This window comes from Desmodus rotundus, chromosome 5 (assembly GCF_022682495.2).
Source record: "Desmodus rotundus isolate HL8 chromosome 5, HLdesRot8A.1, whole genome shotgun sequence".
Taxonomy (NCBI): domain Eukaryota; kingdom Metazoa; phylum Chordata; class Mammalia; order Chiroptera; family Phyllostomidae; genus Desmodus; species Desmodus rotundus.
Genome location: NC_071391.1, coordinates 89955453 through 89972544, shown reverse-complemented (window position 1 = coordinate 89972544; position 17092 = coordinate 89955453). Strand labels below are relative to the sequence as shown.

The 17092-nt window shown below is 44.8% G+C and overlaps 1 long non-coding RNA gene across 1 annotated transcript in view; it reads left to right on the top strand.

Moving 5' to 3' along the window:
- LOC123480793 (uncharacterized) overlaps positions 1 to 16609 on the top strand; it is a 57172-nt gene extending 40563 nt beyond the window's left edge. The window contains exon 3 of the long non-coding RNA XR_006656906.2: positions 13269 to 16609. This is a non-coding gene — a long non-coding RNA (uncharacterized lncRNA). The remainder of the gene's footprint in view (positions 1 to 13268) is intronic.
- The last annotated feature ends 483 nt before the right edge of the window (positions 16610 to 17092 follow it).

Here is a 17092-nt window from a genome sequence, read left to right as displayed (position 1 = left end):
GAGTCCTTGAAGATAGTAGCAGAAGGGAAGGAGAAAACAACCCAGGACAGGATGCTGGGAAACACTCAATTAGAAGACAGATGGAAGGAGTGGAGCTGATGAAGGAGGAATGAGAATTATGAGGAAATTCATAAGGGAGTGGATGGAGAATTTCAAATGATTTGAAGCTAAGTACTAAAAATGTCCACCAGGCTTATGCATAATCTTGAGGGTTATGCATATCCTTAGGGACAGGTGAGAGTGAGGAAGCCAGACTATGAGAGTCCAAAGTTACCTGTGAATGTAGAGTTAGAATGTGTAGATTGTTCTTTGGAAAAGCTTGGCTAGGAAGAAAAGGAGACATTAACTGTAGGGGAGTTTGCGGTACAAAAAAAAGCTCATCCATTTTGTTTTCAAAGTCGAAGATGCAGGAGAGAGGATTGTATAATTGATGGAGGGGCTTCTGGAGGAGGAAGAAAATGGGGTTCAAATCAGGGGTGAGGCATTAGCTTTTGGCCCTAGGAACAACAGAGAGGAAAAAAAGGGCAATGATGCAGACAAATGTTATACTTTTGGGGGGAGGTTGAGTGGAAAAGGCTTGGAGATAGAAGGAGTAAGTTAATAGAGCTCCCTCCTTTCCTGCTTTCTCTGAAAAGTAGGAAACTCAAAGGTTTGGGGCCTGAAAAGGGGTGAGAGGAGAATTTGAAATTGCTGTTGTTGAGAGAGTAGGGTGCAGCTACCAAGATCCTTGAGGATAGCTGGTCTTTAGGGCCACTGACTGGATTCTCCAGAGAAATAGAACCAACAGGATACGTATTTATAGAGAGATTTATTTTAAGGAATTGGCTCATGCAATTGTGGGTACTTGACAAACCCAAAATCTGGTGGGGGAGGCCAGCAGGCTGGAGACGCAGGGAGAGTGGCAGTTCAAGTCCAAAAGCAGTCTGCTGGCAGAATTCCTTCTTTCTTGGTGGGGAAAGGGGAGACGTCAGTCTTTGTTCTATTAGGGCCTTTAACTGATTGGATGAGACCCACCTAGACTCTGGGGGTAATCTGTAACTACTGAGTTAGAGTTTAGCATTAATTAATAGGCTTAAGCGATTAATGCAGTGGAAAGCTGTTATTCCAAAACTGGGTAGCTTTTGAATAAAGACTCCTTTCCTTTATCACCAAACCTTTGCCTCCAGAATATTGCCTAGAGGGCAGCAGCAGGCAGCAGGACCCCACTTACTGTTCAGTAACATTTGGGGCTAAGGGGATAGAGGCTGGAGGGTTCTAGAAGCAGTATGCGGTTCATGGTATCCAGTGGGCCAGGCCTGGAAAGAAGATATTGCAATGAAAGGAGTGGGGTATGGAAGTGAAGGAGCAATTGCCCTGTGAAGACCTGGCCCACCCTGTTTTCCATCGAGAGCCTCTAACAGAGTTTAAGCAGAGAAGTGGCATACATAGTTCAGTTTGGGTGTAGGGAGGTTACTGTAAGAGTAGGTGGAGACTTGATAGTTGAGCCTCCTTGGAGGCCTGAACGAGAGATAATCTATACAAGAAATGATGATGTCTGCAATTAACATGAATTAACATATTCAATAAGTGTTTATTAAATGCCTTTGTACCAGTCACTGTGCTAAGTGTTGGATGTTCACAGATGAATGAAATTATCTCCCTGAAATTACGGTCTAGTTAGTGGGAGATATTGTAGAGTTCACTACTACATTGCACTAGGATTTTAGTAGAAGTACTAACAGCTATTATTTATTGAATGCTAACCACATGTCAAGCACTGTGCTAAGTTCTTTACCTATTTTTTTAAAAGTCTACTTTAAAAAAAAAAGATTGTATTTATTTATTTTTAGAGAGAAGGGAAGGGAGGGAGAAAGAGAGGGAGAGAAACATCGATGTGTGAGAGATACATGGATTGGTTTCTTCTCCCACGCTCCCAACAGGGGGCCTGGCCCGCAAATAGGTGACCTTTCAGTTTGCAGGCCAGCACACCAGCCAGGACTGTATTTTCTTGATTAATCTGCATAACAACCTCTGTGAGGTGGGTACTGTTATCCTCATTTTATCAATGAAGAAACTGGGTCAGAGAAGTTAGATGACTTGTCAAAGAGGCTCCTCAATGAAGGCGCAACTTACATGGGTTTGGGCAATCCTGAAGGGCTTCCTGAAGGAAGTGGTGAATACAAAGACCTGACAGTTGAGTAGGAGTTAGCTGAGTGAAGATGAAGGGCTGGAGACTGTTCTAGTGTGAGAGAACTATAAAAGCTCAAGGTTAGAGAATGGACCCACTGGAGGCTTGGAGTGGTATTTGGGGAAGTTGCTGGAGCAGTTAGGACCAGGTGAAGAGCTCTGTAACCTCCTTTAAGGATTCTAATTTTTTTAAAGATTTCATTTATGTTTAGAGAGAGGGGAAGGGAGGGAGAAAGAGAGGGAGAGAAACATCAATGTGTGGTTGCCTCTCGCACGACCCCCACTAGAGACCTGGCCCCCAACCCAGGCATGTGCCCTACACTGGGAATCGAACCAGTGACCCTTTGATCACAGGCCATCACTCAACCCACTGAGCCACACCAGCCAGGGCAAGGATTCTAATTTTTACCCTAAGGATAAAAGGAAGCTCTTGAACTATTTTAAACTGGAGAATGTCATAATAAAATTTGTGCCTGTAAGATGATTTTTGCTGCAATGTGTTGGATGACAGCTGAGAGACATTTTAGATATCTCTTGACATGCTGTTGAGATAAAATATTCTAGGCAAAAGATGATAAAGAGATTTTAGGATGATAGTTTGGGGGGAAGAGAGAGGTAGAGGGGGTGGAGAGTGGAGTTATGGATGCCTGCCTCCCAGGTCCTGGCTTGGGCAACTGGGTGGCTACTGGCACACTGGACTAGCTTTGGCATGCAGTGGGGATAGGAGGAGCAGATTTGTAGGAAAAGGGTGGAAATCTTTCAGTTTTGAACTTGCTGAATTGAGTCCCTGAAGAACACCCAGGTGGAGGTGTAGAAGGTGGTTTGTTGCCTGGTCTGGAACTCATGAAGGTTGTCAGCATAGCTGTGACACCTGCAGTCTTAGAGAGGAGTGCATGCCAAATGAGAAGACAAGGTCAAGGACAGAGCCTGGGACACCAGCATTCATGGGCAAAGGAAAAGAGCAGCCTGCAAAGGACACTGATAAACTTCCCTAAAAGAAAATGGAAGAGTTAGCAGGGAGTGGTATCCCGGCTACAGAAAGAATACTTCTAGGAGCACCTTCTGCAGCACACTGGTGCTCAAGGAAGGGAAGATATTTGGAATGTGCTTCTAGGATTTGGCCAGTAGGAGTAATGAGACTGCTACAGTCTGGGAGGGAAGATGTGGGAATGAGTGGGATTATGTTGGGCAAGAGGGTATTGTATGACTGAAAGTCTGGGTAGAATGGGATCTGGAATTCATTGAAGGGCTGATACCAGACAGCCTGGGGAGAGCAGGCAGGAAGGAAGAGTGTAGGAAGAATTTTTTCTCTTCTCCTGAAGTTCTTTATAGTTTTAAAAGTTTTTGTTGATTGATTTTAGAGAGCAGGAGAGAGACATTAATTTGTTGTTCTACTTATTCATTCATTGGTTGATTCTTGTATGTGCCCTGACCCAGGATCGAACCCACAACGTTGGGATATTGGGACAATGCTCTAAGCAACTGAGCTACATGGCCAGGACCGACTTGTATTTCTTTAGATGCTTTTGGTTGGGGTTGGGTCCCCTCCTGGGTTGTCTGTAGGAACTAATGATGGGCACAGGGAAGGAAGGTTAGGAAGGCCTTCCTGGGATATTTGTGGTCTGTAGAGGAGATGTGAATTGAAGCCACAGAAGAAGTGAGCTTATCTGGATCAGCCTTCCCTTCTGGCCTGTGGAGGAATGAGTTCTAGCCCCTTCTATCCAACCTCTACAGGAGTGTGGGGAAGGCACCTGGGATCTCTTGAGCCTAGCGGACAAGAGACCAAAAAAAATTGTGACCTTTAGCCTTGGAGTCTAGCCATTTCTGACAGCCCCTACCCCCCAAACACACACGCGCACAGGAGTTCCAGGTTCAGGTATGGCTCAGCCAGTCACCAGAGAGAACAAGGGGATGTTTTAAGGTCACCACTGGGAGGAAGAGCAAGTTATAATGAGATGGGGCCAGACCCTTTGGAATCCTACCTACCTCACATTCTGGTTGGGGGGTGTTGGTCTTGGCACAGCTATCCAAGACCACACCCGGCCCTTGAACTCTGCCTTCTTCCACCTCCTCAGGCCCTGTTTGATATGCACATCAGATATGGTGCCCTTTACAAAACTGCTATTTGTATAGAAGACCAAGGGGGTGGGGGAGACACTTCCCCCTCCAGCCACTTCCACTTGCAGGGATCTGCGATCAAATCCAAACCTTGGTCACTCCACTCACTAGCTAAGTGAGTGCTGATGGTTCGCCAGCTCCTGACATGTCCTTGCTGGAAGTTTTTCTTCAGCTCTGCCAGAAATGTCCGAACCTCTGAGCTTTTACAACCCACCAAGGTCCTCTCCACCTCAGTCCTTCCTCCTCACTTCCCCAGCCCTGAGCTCTGAGCTCCCCTGTGCCTACTATTTAGCCCAGTCTCACTGTCTGTGGCATATTTGCCTCAAGGTTCCCCAGTTCTCTATCTCCAGGAAAGGAGTAAGAGTCCATCTGCCAGCAGCTCCCATTCTACCCATCCTGTTTTGAGGGTGCAGGAGAAGCCAGGGAATGGGAAACAGGCTCCACAGGTAGGCAGAGGGTTGGGGGAAAGTAAATGGCTTTGCAGCAGATAATCCAGAGATACACACCAGCACTGACTGCTACTTTCCAGCTTGGGACCTTGATCCTGAGATCAAGTTTCCTGTCTATAAATGAAGGTGGTAAACCTACCTCAGGGCTGTGTGAGGACTAAATGACACAAGGTAAAAAGTGCCAACACAGTGTTTGGCACATAGTAGGTGCTTAAAACGAGTTCCTTCCCTTCGCTTCACTTTCAGCCTATGATGAAGAGAAAGAGAAACTAGTGTTGTTGGAGAGAGCTTTCCCAGAGCCAATGAGGCATGTTGAGGTTGGGGGTACAGATCTGTTTTGTTCCAGTCCAGAAGAGGAAGGGAGGGAGGAAGGAACAGAGACTTGGGCACCTCCAATGCTTCTTTTCTCAGTATACTCCTTGGTCCAGCCTTGGGGAGGCCTCTGGGAAAGGTATTCCTCATGGATAGAAAGAGGTCTGTTGGGGAGGGCCTGGCATGGGGGCACTGCCTCTGGGTCTTGAACAACCTTTTCTCCTTTCCCCTGACTCATAATCCAATTTCTATTTCTACTCCCTCCTCTGGACCCATCACCATGGTGACACTTTTCTCAGTTGCAATTCATCCATTTTTCCTGAAAATCTTTTTTTCTGCACCCCCCTCCAGCACCACAATCTCTCTTTTTCTCCTTTATCAGTCTGCATTCCTACATGCTGATTGCACTCAGCTTTCTCTTCATCTCTCAGTTTCTCTTTCTTGCTTTCCATTTGTTCCTGCCTGCTTCTGTTGAAATCTCACTGTGCAGCTTTCCTCCTGTCACTCCCTTTTCAAGTTTACAATAAGTGGAAACTACTAGCAAATAGGATTCAGCTTAAAGGTAGGAAAAACAGATGTTCATGATGGCATGGGTTGTCTTGGGAGCTGGTAAGGACCCCATTACTGGGGGTGTTCAAGAAGATGCTGATAGCCCTGGCTGGTGTGGCTCAGTGGATTGAGTGCCATCCTACAAACCAAAAGGTCACCAATCTGATTTCTAGTCAGGGCACACGCCTGGGTTGTGGGCCAGGTAACTGGGAGCATGCAAGAGGCAACCAATCGATGTTTCTCTCCCTCTTTCTCCTTCTCTTTCCCTTTCTGTAAACATAAATAAAATCTTTTTTAAAATGGGTGTTGGCAGGGAGTTGAACATCAGAAAGAATTTGAACTAGGTAGTTGATCTTTGAGACCCTATCCCACCAACTCTGTGATTCCTCCTGCATTTGCTCTTTCTGTGTCCATCACCAAGCTCCCTGTGCTCCCTGTAACAGGTCTGTTTCTTCTTTCTCCACCATGTCTATCTGAAAGTGCAACCTGCACTGATTGCATTAAGTCCACATCTTTTAATTATCATCTTTTATTGTTCTTCAGTTGTCCCCCATCTTATGAGGTCCTTCAGGGCAGACAATTAACTACCTGTATTATGTATTACAGGATAAAAACATTACTCATTGACTGTTCTCATCCTCCCTCTGCCCCGCCTCCTCTCATCCCCAAGATAATTTTATCCTTCACCTGTTGTTGGAAATCTTGTCTTGGCCTACTCAGTCCAGGGTTTCCGTAATAGAGAACTGGGAGAACAGAAGGTGAGAAATGGGACTAAAGAGGCAGGAGACTGGTCAACTTTCTTGTGTATTAAGGAGAATCTGGGTAATGAGTGAAGAAAAAAAGAAAATGATGAAACCTGAGAGGCTAAGGCAATCCACTTAATCAGGAGATGACAGTGGGTAAAGAGAGAGAGAAAAGCTCTGTTGATTACAGAAGACAGAGAGAGGGCAGAGAGAGCAGCTGATTTAGGGTTTGCAGAGAATAACTCAACTGCTCCAAGTTGTAGCAGAATAGAAGAGGAAAGGGAATTTTAAGAAGTGGTGCTGTGGGTTCTAATTGGATCATCTTCAAGGGATACAAGTAAAAAATTGGGATTCCTTTTTGAAAGTATTTTTGATATTTGGTATATAGGTTGCAGAACCCCAGAATATAGTCGGGTTACATATTCTCATAGGATATATCATGGTGCCAAGGGTATAGGTGCCCATTAAACTATACCCAGTCCCTGCAGATATATCAGATGTTGTCCTGATGCTGTGGGATCCTGCAAAAAGACCAAAACATTAAGCTTTTCCCCTTACCTCAGAGTTATATCTCTTAAAAATATTTAACTAATCTGGAACTTCAAGTTACAAATGCCCTAAGAGTTAGAATTAGAGTTGGTTATGAGTCTAGACAGAGGTGAAAATGAGGCCCAGGGAAGTAAATCAGCTTGCTCGAAGTTGTAGAGCAGGTTTTAGGTCTGACTGGGACTGGGACTGGGACTGGGACTGTGTCTGGCCCAGGATTTTGTCCACAATCCAGGGATGCCTTTTTAGATTGGGCCAGATAGCTACATGCATACAAATGGGGTCATGATTAGAGAGGACAGGGTGCCTGAGAGACTGGGGGTGCTGCGCATTCCTCTCTTCAGAGCCCTGCACCAGATAAAGAGTCCAAGTCTGCCTTCCCATATCTTATGGCTTCACAGGGAAGTGAGCCAGCTCCAGGAAGAAGTCCAGTGGAAAATTGGCAGTGTCATGGAGTCTAGACTAGGAATTAGGAGACCTGGGTACCTCTTTCCGCTGTCACTCACCAGCTGCATGATTTTAGGCAAGTCCTTTCACCACTATGAGCCTCAGTTTCCCCATGTGAACATTCTATCTCTTTTTTTATCTTCACCTGAGGATATGTTTATGGATTTTAGAGAGAGAGGAAGGGAAAGAGAAAAACATTGATTGGTTGCCTCCTGTACTTGCCAAGACTGGGGATTGAACCCACAAGCTTTTAGGTGTATGGGACGACACTCCAACCAACTGAACAACCTGACCAGGGCTGAAAATTTTCATTAAAAAAAAAAAATTCATTTGAGAGAGAGAGAGAGAGAGAGAGAGAGAGAGAGAGAGAGAGAGAGAGAGGAAGGGGGTGGGAAGAGAGAAACAACAATTTTGTTGTTCCACTTATTTATACATTCATTGGTAGATTCTTTTTTTGTTTTCTTTTGTTTTTGTTTTCTTTTCGGTATTTTTGGTTGATAACACAGTTTATTTCTGATTTTGTTCATTATCTGAAGCCTACAATATCACTATTTTCAAAATATGGCCTGAACAGTTCATATTCTATAGTGCTTGGTGATACAGTTGCAGTCTTGTTTTATTTCATTTTTGATATATTTATTGATTATGCTATTACAGTTGTCCCATTTCTGCCCCTTCACTCAACTCCATCCTGCCCACCCCCTCCCTCCCACATTCCCCCCCTATAGTTCATGTCCATGGGTCATACATATAAGGTCTTTGGCTTCTACATTTCCTACACTATTCTTACCCTCCCCCTGTCTATTTTCCACCTATCATTTATGCTACTTATTCTCTGTACCTTTCCCTCCTCTCTCCCCCTCCCAATCCCCTATTGATAACCCTCCATGTGATCTCCATTTCTGTGGTTCTGTTCCTGTTCTACTTGTTTGCTTAGTTTTCTTTTGTTTTGGTTTCAGGTGTGGTTGTTAATAACTGTGAGTTTGCTGTCATTTTTACTGTTCATATTTTTGATCTTCTTTTCCTTAGATAAGTCCCTTTGACATTTCATATAATAATGGCTTGGTGATGATGAACTTCTTTAACTTGACCTTATCTGAGAAGCACTTTATCTGCCCTTCCATTCTAAATGATAGCTTTGCTGGATACAGTAATCTTGGATGTAGGCCCTTGCCTTTCATGACTTGGAATACTTCTTGCCAGTCCCTTCCTGACTATAAGGTCTCTTTTGAGAAATCAGCTGACAGTCTTATGGGAACCCCTTTGTAGGTAACTGTGTTCTTTTCTCTTGCTGCTTCTAAGATTCTCTCCTTTTGTTTCATCTTGGGTAATGTAATGATGATGTGCCTTGGTGTGTTCCTCCTTGGGTCCAGCTTCTTTGGGACTCTCTGAGCTTCCTGGACTTCCTGGAAGTCTATTTCCTTTGCCAGACTGGGGAAGTTCTCCTTCATTATTTGTTCAAATAAGTTTTCAATTTTTTGTTCTTCCTCTTCTCCTTCTGGCACCCCTATAATTCGGATGTTGGAATGTTTCAAGATGTCCTGGAGGTTCCTAAGCCTCTCCTCATTTTTCTGAATTCTTGTTTCTTCATTCTTTTCTGGTTGGATGTTTCTTTCTTCCTTCTGGTCCACACCGTTGATTTGAGTCCCAGTTTCCTTCGCATCACTATTGGTTCCCTGTACATTTTCCTTTGTTTCTCTTAGCATAGGCTTCATTTTTTCATCTGGTTTTCGAACAGATTCAACCAATTCTGTGAGCGTCTTGATAACCAGTGTTTTGAACTGTGCATCTGATAGGTTGGCTATCTCTTGCTCGCTTAGTTGTATTTTTTCTGGAGCTTTGAAGTGTTTTGTCATTTGGGCCATTTTTTTTTTTGTCTTGACCCATCTGTTATGTAAAGGGGTGGAACCTTAGGTATTCCTGGGGAAGGCGGGGTAACGCTGATCGCTGCGTTGTGACGCTGTACGTAGGGGAGGAGCCAAGAGGGAGCAATGGCACCCGCTCCACTCTCCACCAGACCTCAATCTTTCACTCCGCTACCCACAATCAAACTGGGCCCCTCTGGTGCTGGCTCCCGAGTGGGTGGACTTGTGCACACTCTAGGCCCCTGTGGGTCTCTCCAATGACCTCTTCTGTGAGGCTGGGAGTCTCTCCTGCTGCCGCCCCAACCCCCACGGGCATTTTCAATCAGAGGTTTGAGGCTTTATTTCCCTGCGTTGGAGCCCTGGGTTACACGGTCTGCTTTGCTCCCCGCTGTTCGTCCCGGTTTATCTGTGCGTGAATGTGGGGCCACAGGGTCTGCTAGTGGTCAGACTGCCTGCCCCTTTGGTCCCACACTCCGCCAGTCTCGGTCCCGCCACGGCCACGCGAGTCCTCTCCGCCCCGGCTGCCATCTCTGCCCCCTCCTACCGGTCTGGATGTATGTTTCTTTTTTATCTCCTTGGTGTCGGACTTCCTCGCCGTTCGATTTTTCTGTCAGTTCTGGTTGTACGAGGAGGCGCAGTGTGTCTACCTACGCCGCCATCTTGGTTCTCCTCCATTGGTAGATTCTTATGTGTGCCAATGATAGGAGACGTAAGAGTTGGAAAATTTTAGTTTAAGGTAAATAGTTATAAGCCTAGCAAGTAATGTATATGTTAAAGCTTTTCAGAAACTACAGATCAGGCCCACCCTGGCTCCTGGGAAAATAGCCAACCTCCTGGAGCACTGCTAAAGATTACCGCCTGGGGCAAGTGGAGGCATCCAGGCCATTGTGTTCCAGGGAGGGGCAAACAACCACCTGCCCCTGGGAACAGCTAACTGCCCAGGACAGGAATGTTGCAGTTTCTTGTAACTGACCCTCCCTGAGTTTCAAAACCCCTCACTGCACCTTGTTTATTTCCTGCTATAAAAACCTTGGCCTGGAAAGAAAAGACAAGATGGTCTGTTAGGGTATGAACCCACCATCTCTCAGCCAGCCAGCCATCTGAATAAAGCTCCCATAAAGATTCAACTGCCGAATTATAGGGGTGCCAGAAGGAGAAAAGGAAGAACAAAAAATTGAAAACTTATTTGAACAAATAATGAAGGAGAACTTCCCCAGTCTGGCAAAGGAAATAGACTTCCAGGAAGTCCAGGAAGCTCAGAGAGTCCCAAAGAAGTTGGACCCAAGGAGGAACACACCAAGGCACATCATCATTACATTACCCAAGATTAAACAGAACGAGAGAATCTTAGAAGCAGCAAGAGAAAAGGAGACAGTTACCTACAAAGGACTTCCCATAAGACTGTCAGCTGATTTCTCAAAAGAGACCTTACAGGCAAGAAGGGGCTGGAAAGAAGTATTCCAAGTCATGAAAGGCAAGAGCCTACATCCACGATTACTGTATCCAGCAAAACTATCATTTAGAATGGAAGGGCAGATAAAGTGCTTCTCAGATAAGGTCAAGTTAAAGGAGTTCATCATCACCATGCCCTTATTATATAAAATGTTAAAGGGAGTTACCTAAGGAAAAGAAGATCAAAAATATGAACAGTAAAAATGACAGCAAACTCACAGTTATTAATGACCACACCTAAAACAAAAACAAGAGCAAACTAGGCAAACAACTAGAACAGGAACAGAACCATAGAGATGGAGATCACATGGAGGGTTGTCAATAGGGGAGTGGGAGGGGGAGAGGGGGGGAAAGGTACAGAGAATAAGTAGCATGGATGATAGGTGGAAAATAGACAGGGGTAGGGTAAGAATAGAGTAGGAAATGTAGAAGCCAAAGAACTTATATAAGTATGACCCATGGACATGAACTATAGGGGGGAATGTGGGAGGGAGGGGGTGGGCAGGATGGAGTGGAGTGAGGGGGGGGGAATGGGACAACTGTAATAGCATAATTAATAAATATATTAAAAAAGATTCAACTGCTGTCATTGCTATTGGGTTTGGTAGTGACAGGCAGCCCGAACTCCGGTGACTTTTCTGGTTTCATATTTTGGCAACTCTGCTGGGACAGACTTTGAGACTCTCTGGTAAGTCTGGGTATTTGGTGGAGAGTCCCATTGGCTGCCTGGGCTGAGAGGCCCTGGGGGTTTTGATTTGGAGAATCCCAAGCAGCTGCCAAGTGATTTCACTTGGGGTTTCTCCCCCTCACTCCCAGCACTTCTTGTCATTTATCACATTTGATTGAATCATTTTGCTTTCTGGTTCAGGTTAAAATCCTGGGTCACAACTTAGGTCGTCTGGTAAAGGTGCCTTTCTGGGTTACAGAGCTCAATCTGAAAAATGACGTCCAATCTGGTTTGGGTATCCTCTGTCTGAAGGAGCTCTCTCTGGAAAAGGATGTATTTTGATTTGGTTTGGGTACCCTCTGTTTGGAGCTCCATCTGGTAGAATGGGGGGAAAAGCCTCCACTCCGGGAAACAGCCATTTGGGGCCAGTTCTGGCTAATTCGTCAACTTACGAGCATATATCTAGAGCATATGTGGTTTTATTGTAATACTGTTCTGTTTGTGTCCTGTATAATTTAGACTCAGGAGAGTGTTGGTCACTGAATGGGTCTTTAAATTGCTGTATTGTACTGTAACTAGAGTTGTTTTGTCAAAAATCAGGGAAGTGGGACAAAATACCTTACCTAGAAGTTTTTTGAGTTTACATAATAAAGAGGCAGAATTAAAAGGGAGTAATGGTTCAGAGAAAAGGGAATTTTCATGTGAAAGATAGCTGAGAGGAGAGGGACCCGGAAGATCTAGGTATTATGACCGCTGCTAGCTGGTCAGAGTTCCCACAGTCCCAGGGGATCTACTCTGACAAGGGAAATGGGAAAAGTGTGCCTGAACTGGCATCCCGTCTCAAATTGATCAAGGAACCAAATTTGGTGGAGGAAAAGCCCCTACGAGGGCAGGGCAATATCCTTTTCCAAGACTTCCAGAGGGAGTAGGGCCAGAGGACCAGCCCGCTGGATATTATTGGGCACATACTCTGTTTTCTACATCAGATCTGTTAAACTGGGAAAGCTCAAACCCTTATAGAGGTGATCCTGCTAAAATGACTGATTTGGTTGCATCAGTTTTTGCCACTCATTATCCCAAGCGGGCAGACATACAAGCCTTATTGAATTCTTGCTTACAGGGGGTGAGCGGAGGCTGGTGTTGGATAAGGCAAATGAAGAGGCTTGGAGGTTGTACCAAGAAAATCCAGATGGGGCTCTGGGCCCTCCCAGGGCAATACCTCTGACCGAACCCAACTGGGACCCTCCTGGGGATGGCCTTCCTCTCTTAGAGCATTATAAGAGATACCTCCTTGAGGGAGTGGGGAAAGGTGTCTCTGAGCAGAAAAATCTGAGTATGGTGCAGGCGGTGCAACAAAAGTCCAAAGAGGACCCCTCCCAACACCAGGAAACAGTTAATTCCCATTTCTGGGTATGGGAAGCAACTGCCCCTTTGAATTCCAAACTTTAGGCTTGTTGCTAAACCACTGTATGAGCTCTGAAAGGACCAGAATATAGCCCTTTAGAGTGGACAAAGGAGTACACTCAGGCTTTTGAGTCCCTGAAGGTGCACCTGGCTTCTGCACTGGCCTTGGGGCTTCCAAACCTACTGAAGCCCTTTCAATGGTATGTGTGTGAGAGAGAGGGTGTTGCCCTGGGATTCCTCACCCAAAGGCTTAGTGACATTTGCAGTCTATCACATAATTGTCAAGGAAATTAGATCACACTGTCCAGGGGTGGCCAGCCTGCTTGAGAGTGGCAGCCCCCTGCGAGGTCTTGCAGGAAGCTGAAAAAAGTTTTCCTTGGGACAGTCTATGCCAGTTATGTGTCCCAGCAAGTGTTGAGCGTGCTGGAGCAAAAAGGAAATATGTGGCTCACTGCTAGAAGAATGGGCAGGTACCAAGCCATTCTTCTCGACAACCCCAACGTCTCCCTCAAAACTGTAATTAAGTTAAATCTTGCCTCTCTTCTCCCAGAGCCTGACTTGGGTGCGCCAATATATGACTGTGCTGAGATAACTGATGAAGTGTATTCTAGCAGAACTGATTTACAGGACCCTTCAGAAGAAGCAGACTGGACTCTCTATACAGATGGAAACAGTTATATGGACAAAGGAAGCAGAAAGGCTGGGTATGCAGTTGTGACTCCTGAAGGATTAGGGGAGGCCAAGGCCTTGTCACCAGGAACCTCTGCTCAGAAAACTGAACTGATTGCATTGACAAGGGAACTGGAATTGTTGCGTAGAAGGAGAGTGAATGTGTGTGTCGACTCAAGGTAAGCTTTCCTAATTTTGCATGCACATGGTTTCATCTGGGAAGAAAAAGAGCTGTTAACCTTCAAATAAAAAGGAGATTAAGCATGCAGCAGAAATTTAAAAATTATTAGAGGCCCTTCAGGTACCTTTATAGATGGCAGTTATGCAGTGCCAGGGGCATCAGAAAGAGGACACTAAAGTGGCTAGAGGAAACAATCTGGCTGAACGGGCAGCAAAAGAGGCTGCTAAAGGAATGTTTGTAATGCCTTTGGTACCTGTTCTGGACTTGTCACAATTTGACCCTGCATATTCGACTGCAGACTTTGAGAAAGCTGAGAGCTAGGGTTTTGATAATGAAGGAGTTGATAGTGGATGGAGAAAGAGTAAGAAAGGAGCTATACTGTTCTCCTGAACATTTAGTAGAGCCAATCATGAAGCTTTTGCATGAGGCCACACACTATGGAAGAGACTCATTAATCACCTATGTCAGACCATGGCTCGCAGGTCCTGGAATTTCTAGAGCCATAAGAAAAGTAATTGCTAGATGTGTTGTGTGACAGGAGAACAACCCCAAGACAGATCCCCATCAAAGGAGAGAAGAAAGCAATACCAAGGACAGTGTCCACTTGAAGACTGGCAAATAGACTTTACTCAGATGTCAAGGGTCCGAGAGTGGAAATATTTGTTAGCCTTTGCTGACACCTTTTTCAGGATGCATAGAAGCTTATCCTACTAGAATGGAGAAATCCTTGGAGACAGTGAAAGCTTTACTGAAGGAAATAATCCCTCACTTTGGCCTCCCTGGCAGCATCCAGAGTGATAATGGACCTGCTTTTATTTTAGAAATTACACAGGAGGTTAGAAAATTTTAGGAATCAAGTGGAGATTCCACGTGGCATGGAGACCTCAGGCTTCTTGGAAGGTAGAGAAGATGAATAAAAATATAGCCAAACTGTGTCAAGAAACTCATCTCCATCGGGATCAAGCTTTGCCTATTACCCTGCTCAGGATAAGGGTGGCTTCTCGAACTGGGATTCAGTTGAGTCCTTATGAAATTGTGTACAGGTGGCCATTTCAGGTCACAATTGGGGTGGGAGATATGTATATTGATAACAACTGAAGGTAAAAAAATATGTACAACACTTAAGTCAAACTGTAGCTGTAACTAATGACCTTGCCTGTATGAGAAATTTCTCCCCTGTAGGCTCACGGCATTTATTCGAGCCTGGAGATAAGGTGCTACTCCAAAAAACGGAGGACAGGATCTCCAGAGAGCCAACTAGAAGACAAGTGGACTGGACCTTAGGACATACTCCTCACCACCCCAACTGTGGTAAAGGTGGCAGGAATAAAACCTTGGATTCATCACACCAGGATAAAGAAAGCACTAGAGGAACAATGGACCGCCAAACCTCAAGAAGACCTGAAAGGTCATCTCTCAGAAACAATGACTTATGTTCTCTTCATTACGTCTTGTTTAACCCCTTGTTTGGACAACTTATTCCCTTCAAATGGGATGAAAATATTTGGGTATATTTAGCAAAACATTTTCTGAATATTTCTGACTTTTGTCTTGCAGGAGGAATTTATGTTGAACAAACTTTCACTTCATGTCTTATAGGTGTCTGTACTCCTTTGGAAAGCCTTAGAAATTATACTGTGTTTGAGCATATTTAAAAGAAAATGACTTACTCTGATATTTATAATTGGGGACCAGTGGTAACTGTAAAGGACAGGGAAATGTTTTCTTTGAAAGTTGCTAATGTAGCCCTAGTTAGAGAGTGTACAACTTTTGTCAACTGTACTAAAAACTGCCTTGTGCTCTCAGCAGGTATGAAGATGAATTGCACCACCACCACTGACGTATCTTACACTTACACTTACACTTATGCTCATGTTAAACTGCCGACAGGATGGTCTCTGATAGGTGGAATGACTGTCTATTCCTATGTGCCAGTGAACAGCCCTGGGGGACCATGCTCTCTGGGAAGACTGCTGGTGTTTGTGCCTCAGAAGCCCCACTTGACCTGGGTTCGACAGGATCTCTCCCTTACACCCGATTGTATCAGTGACTTACGCCTTTTTAGCCCTGCTGAATATGTGCCTTTAACCATATTTGTATTGCCAGCCATGGTAACCTATTTGAATGTAGAAATAAGCAAATTAGCCTGCGCTATGGCGAAAGCTTTGAATGCCACCTCACAAGCCATCAGTGCCATTAGTCAAGAACTAGGACAAGTCAGAGAAGCAGTATTGGAAAATCGTGCAGCTATAGACTACCTTCTTTTAAGGCATAATCATGGATGTGAAGAATTTAAAGGACTCTGCTGTTTTAACTTAAATGATAGTTCACAGCTCATAGAGCATAAAGTAAAGCAAGTAAATGATGTGGTGCCCAATATAAAAGAGAGAGGGATTCTTTGGAATTGACTTGTCTAAACTAACCTCCTGGCTGCCTAGTGTCACTGGTCTTCGAGAGGCATTTATTGTTTTTATCCTTGTCATTTTCTTCAGTTTCATAGCTTGCTGTTGCATACAATGTGCCTCCTTATGTGGGTCTGCAATTAGGTGTATTCCTAAACCTCCCCCAGCCCACCAGACAGTCCAATGCTGAGTTCTGATCTCAGAAATGAGAGAGTTTAATACTAATGGTGGGGAATGATAGGGGATGGAAGTGTTGGAAAATTTTAGTTTAAGGTAAATAGTTATAAACCTAGCAAGTAATGTATATGTTAAAGCTTTTCAGAAACTACAGATCAGGCCCACCCTGGCTCCTGGGAAAACAGCCGACCTCCTGGGGCACTGCTAAAGATTACCGCCTGGGGCAAGTGGAGGCATCCAGGCCATTGTGTTCCAGGGAGGGGCAAATGACCACCTGCCCCTGGGAACAGCTAACTGCCCAGGACAGGAATGTTGGTTTCTTCTAACTGACCCTCCCTGAATTTCAAAACCCCTCACCTTGTTTATTCCCTGCTTATAAAAACCTTGGCCTGGAAAGAAAAGACAAGATGGTCTGTTAGGGTATGAACCCACCATCTCTCAGCCAGCCAGCCATCTGAATAAAGCTCCCATAAAGATTCAACTGCTGTCATTGCTTATTGGGTTTGGTAGTGACAGGCAGCCTGAATTCCGGTGTCTTCCGGTTTTACCCTGACCAGGGATAGAACCAGCAACCTTGGCATATTGGGACGAAGCTCCAACCAAACGAGCTACTCAGCCAGGGCCCAACATTTTATATCTTAAAAGTGCTATACTGCTACATATAAAAGCAAATTAATATAGTAATTAAATATATTCTGTGAGTGCTGTCCCCTGATGCTCGCCCTTCTCAGCAAAATCTCAGAAAGGCTCTTGCCTTCAGTTGATGGCAAGAGCAGTGAGGACTAGAAGGTGACTTTTGCCACTTTCTCTAGGACCTTGCCTCTGATAGCCTCTCCTGGACTTGTGGACTCTGCCTTCCCTCTCCATGCAGACCAGAGTTAAGTTAGCGTTTTTCTTTAAACAAACCAAGCCTGCTATTTAAGCCATCTATTTAATATTTTCCTG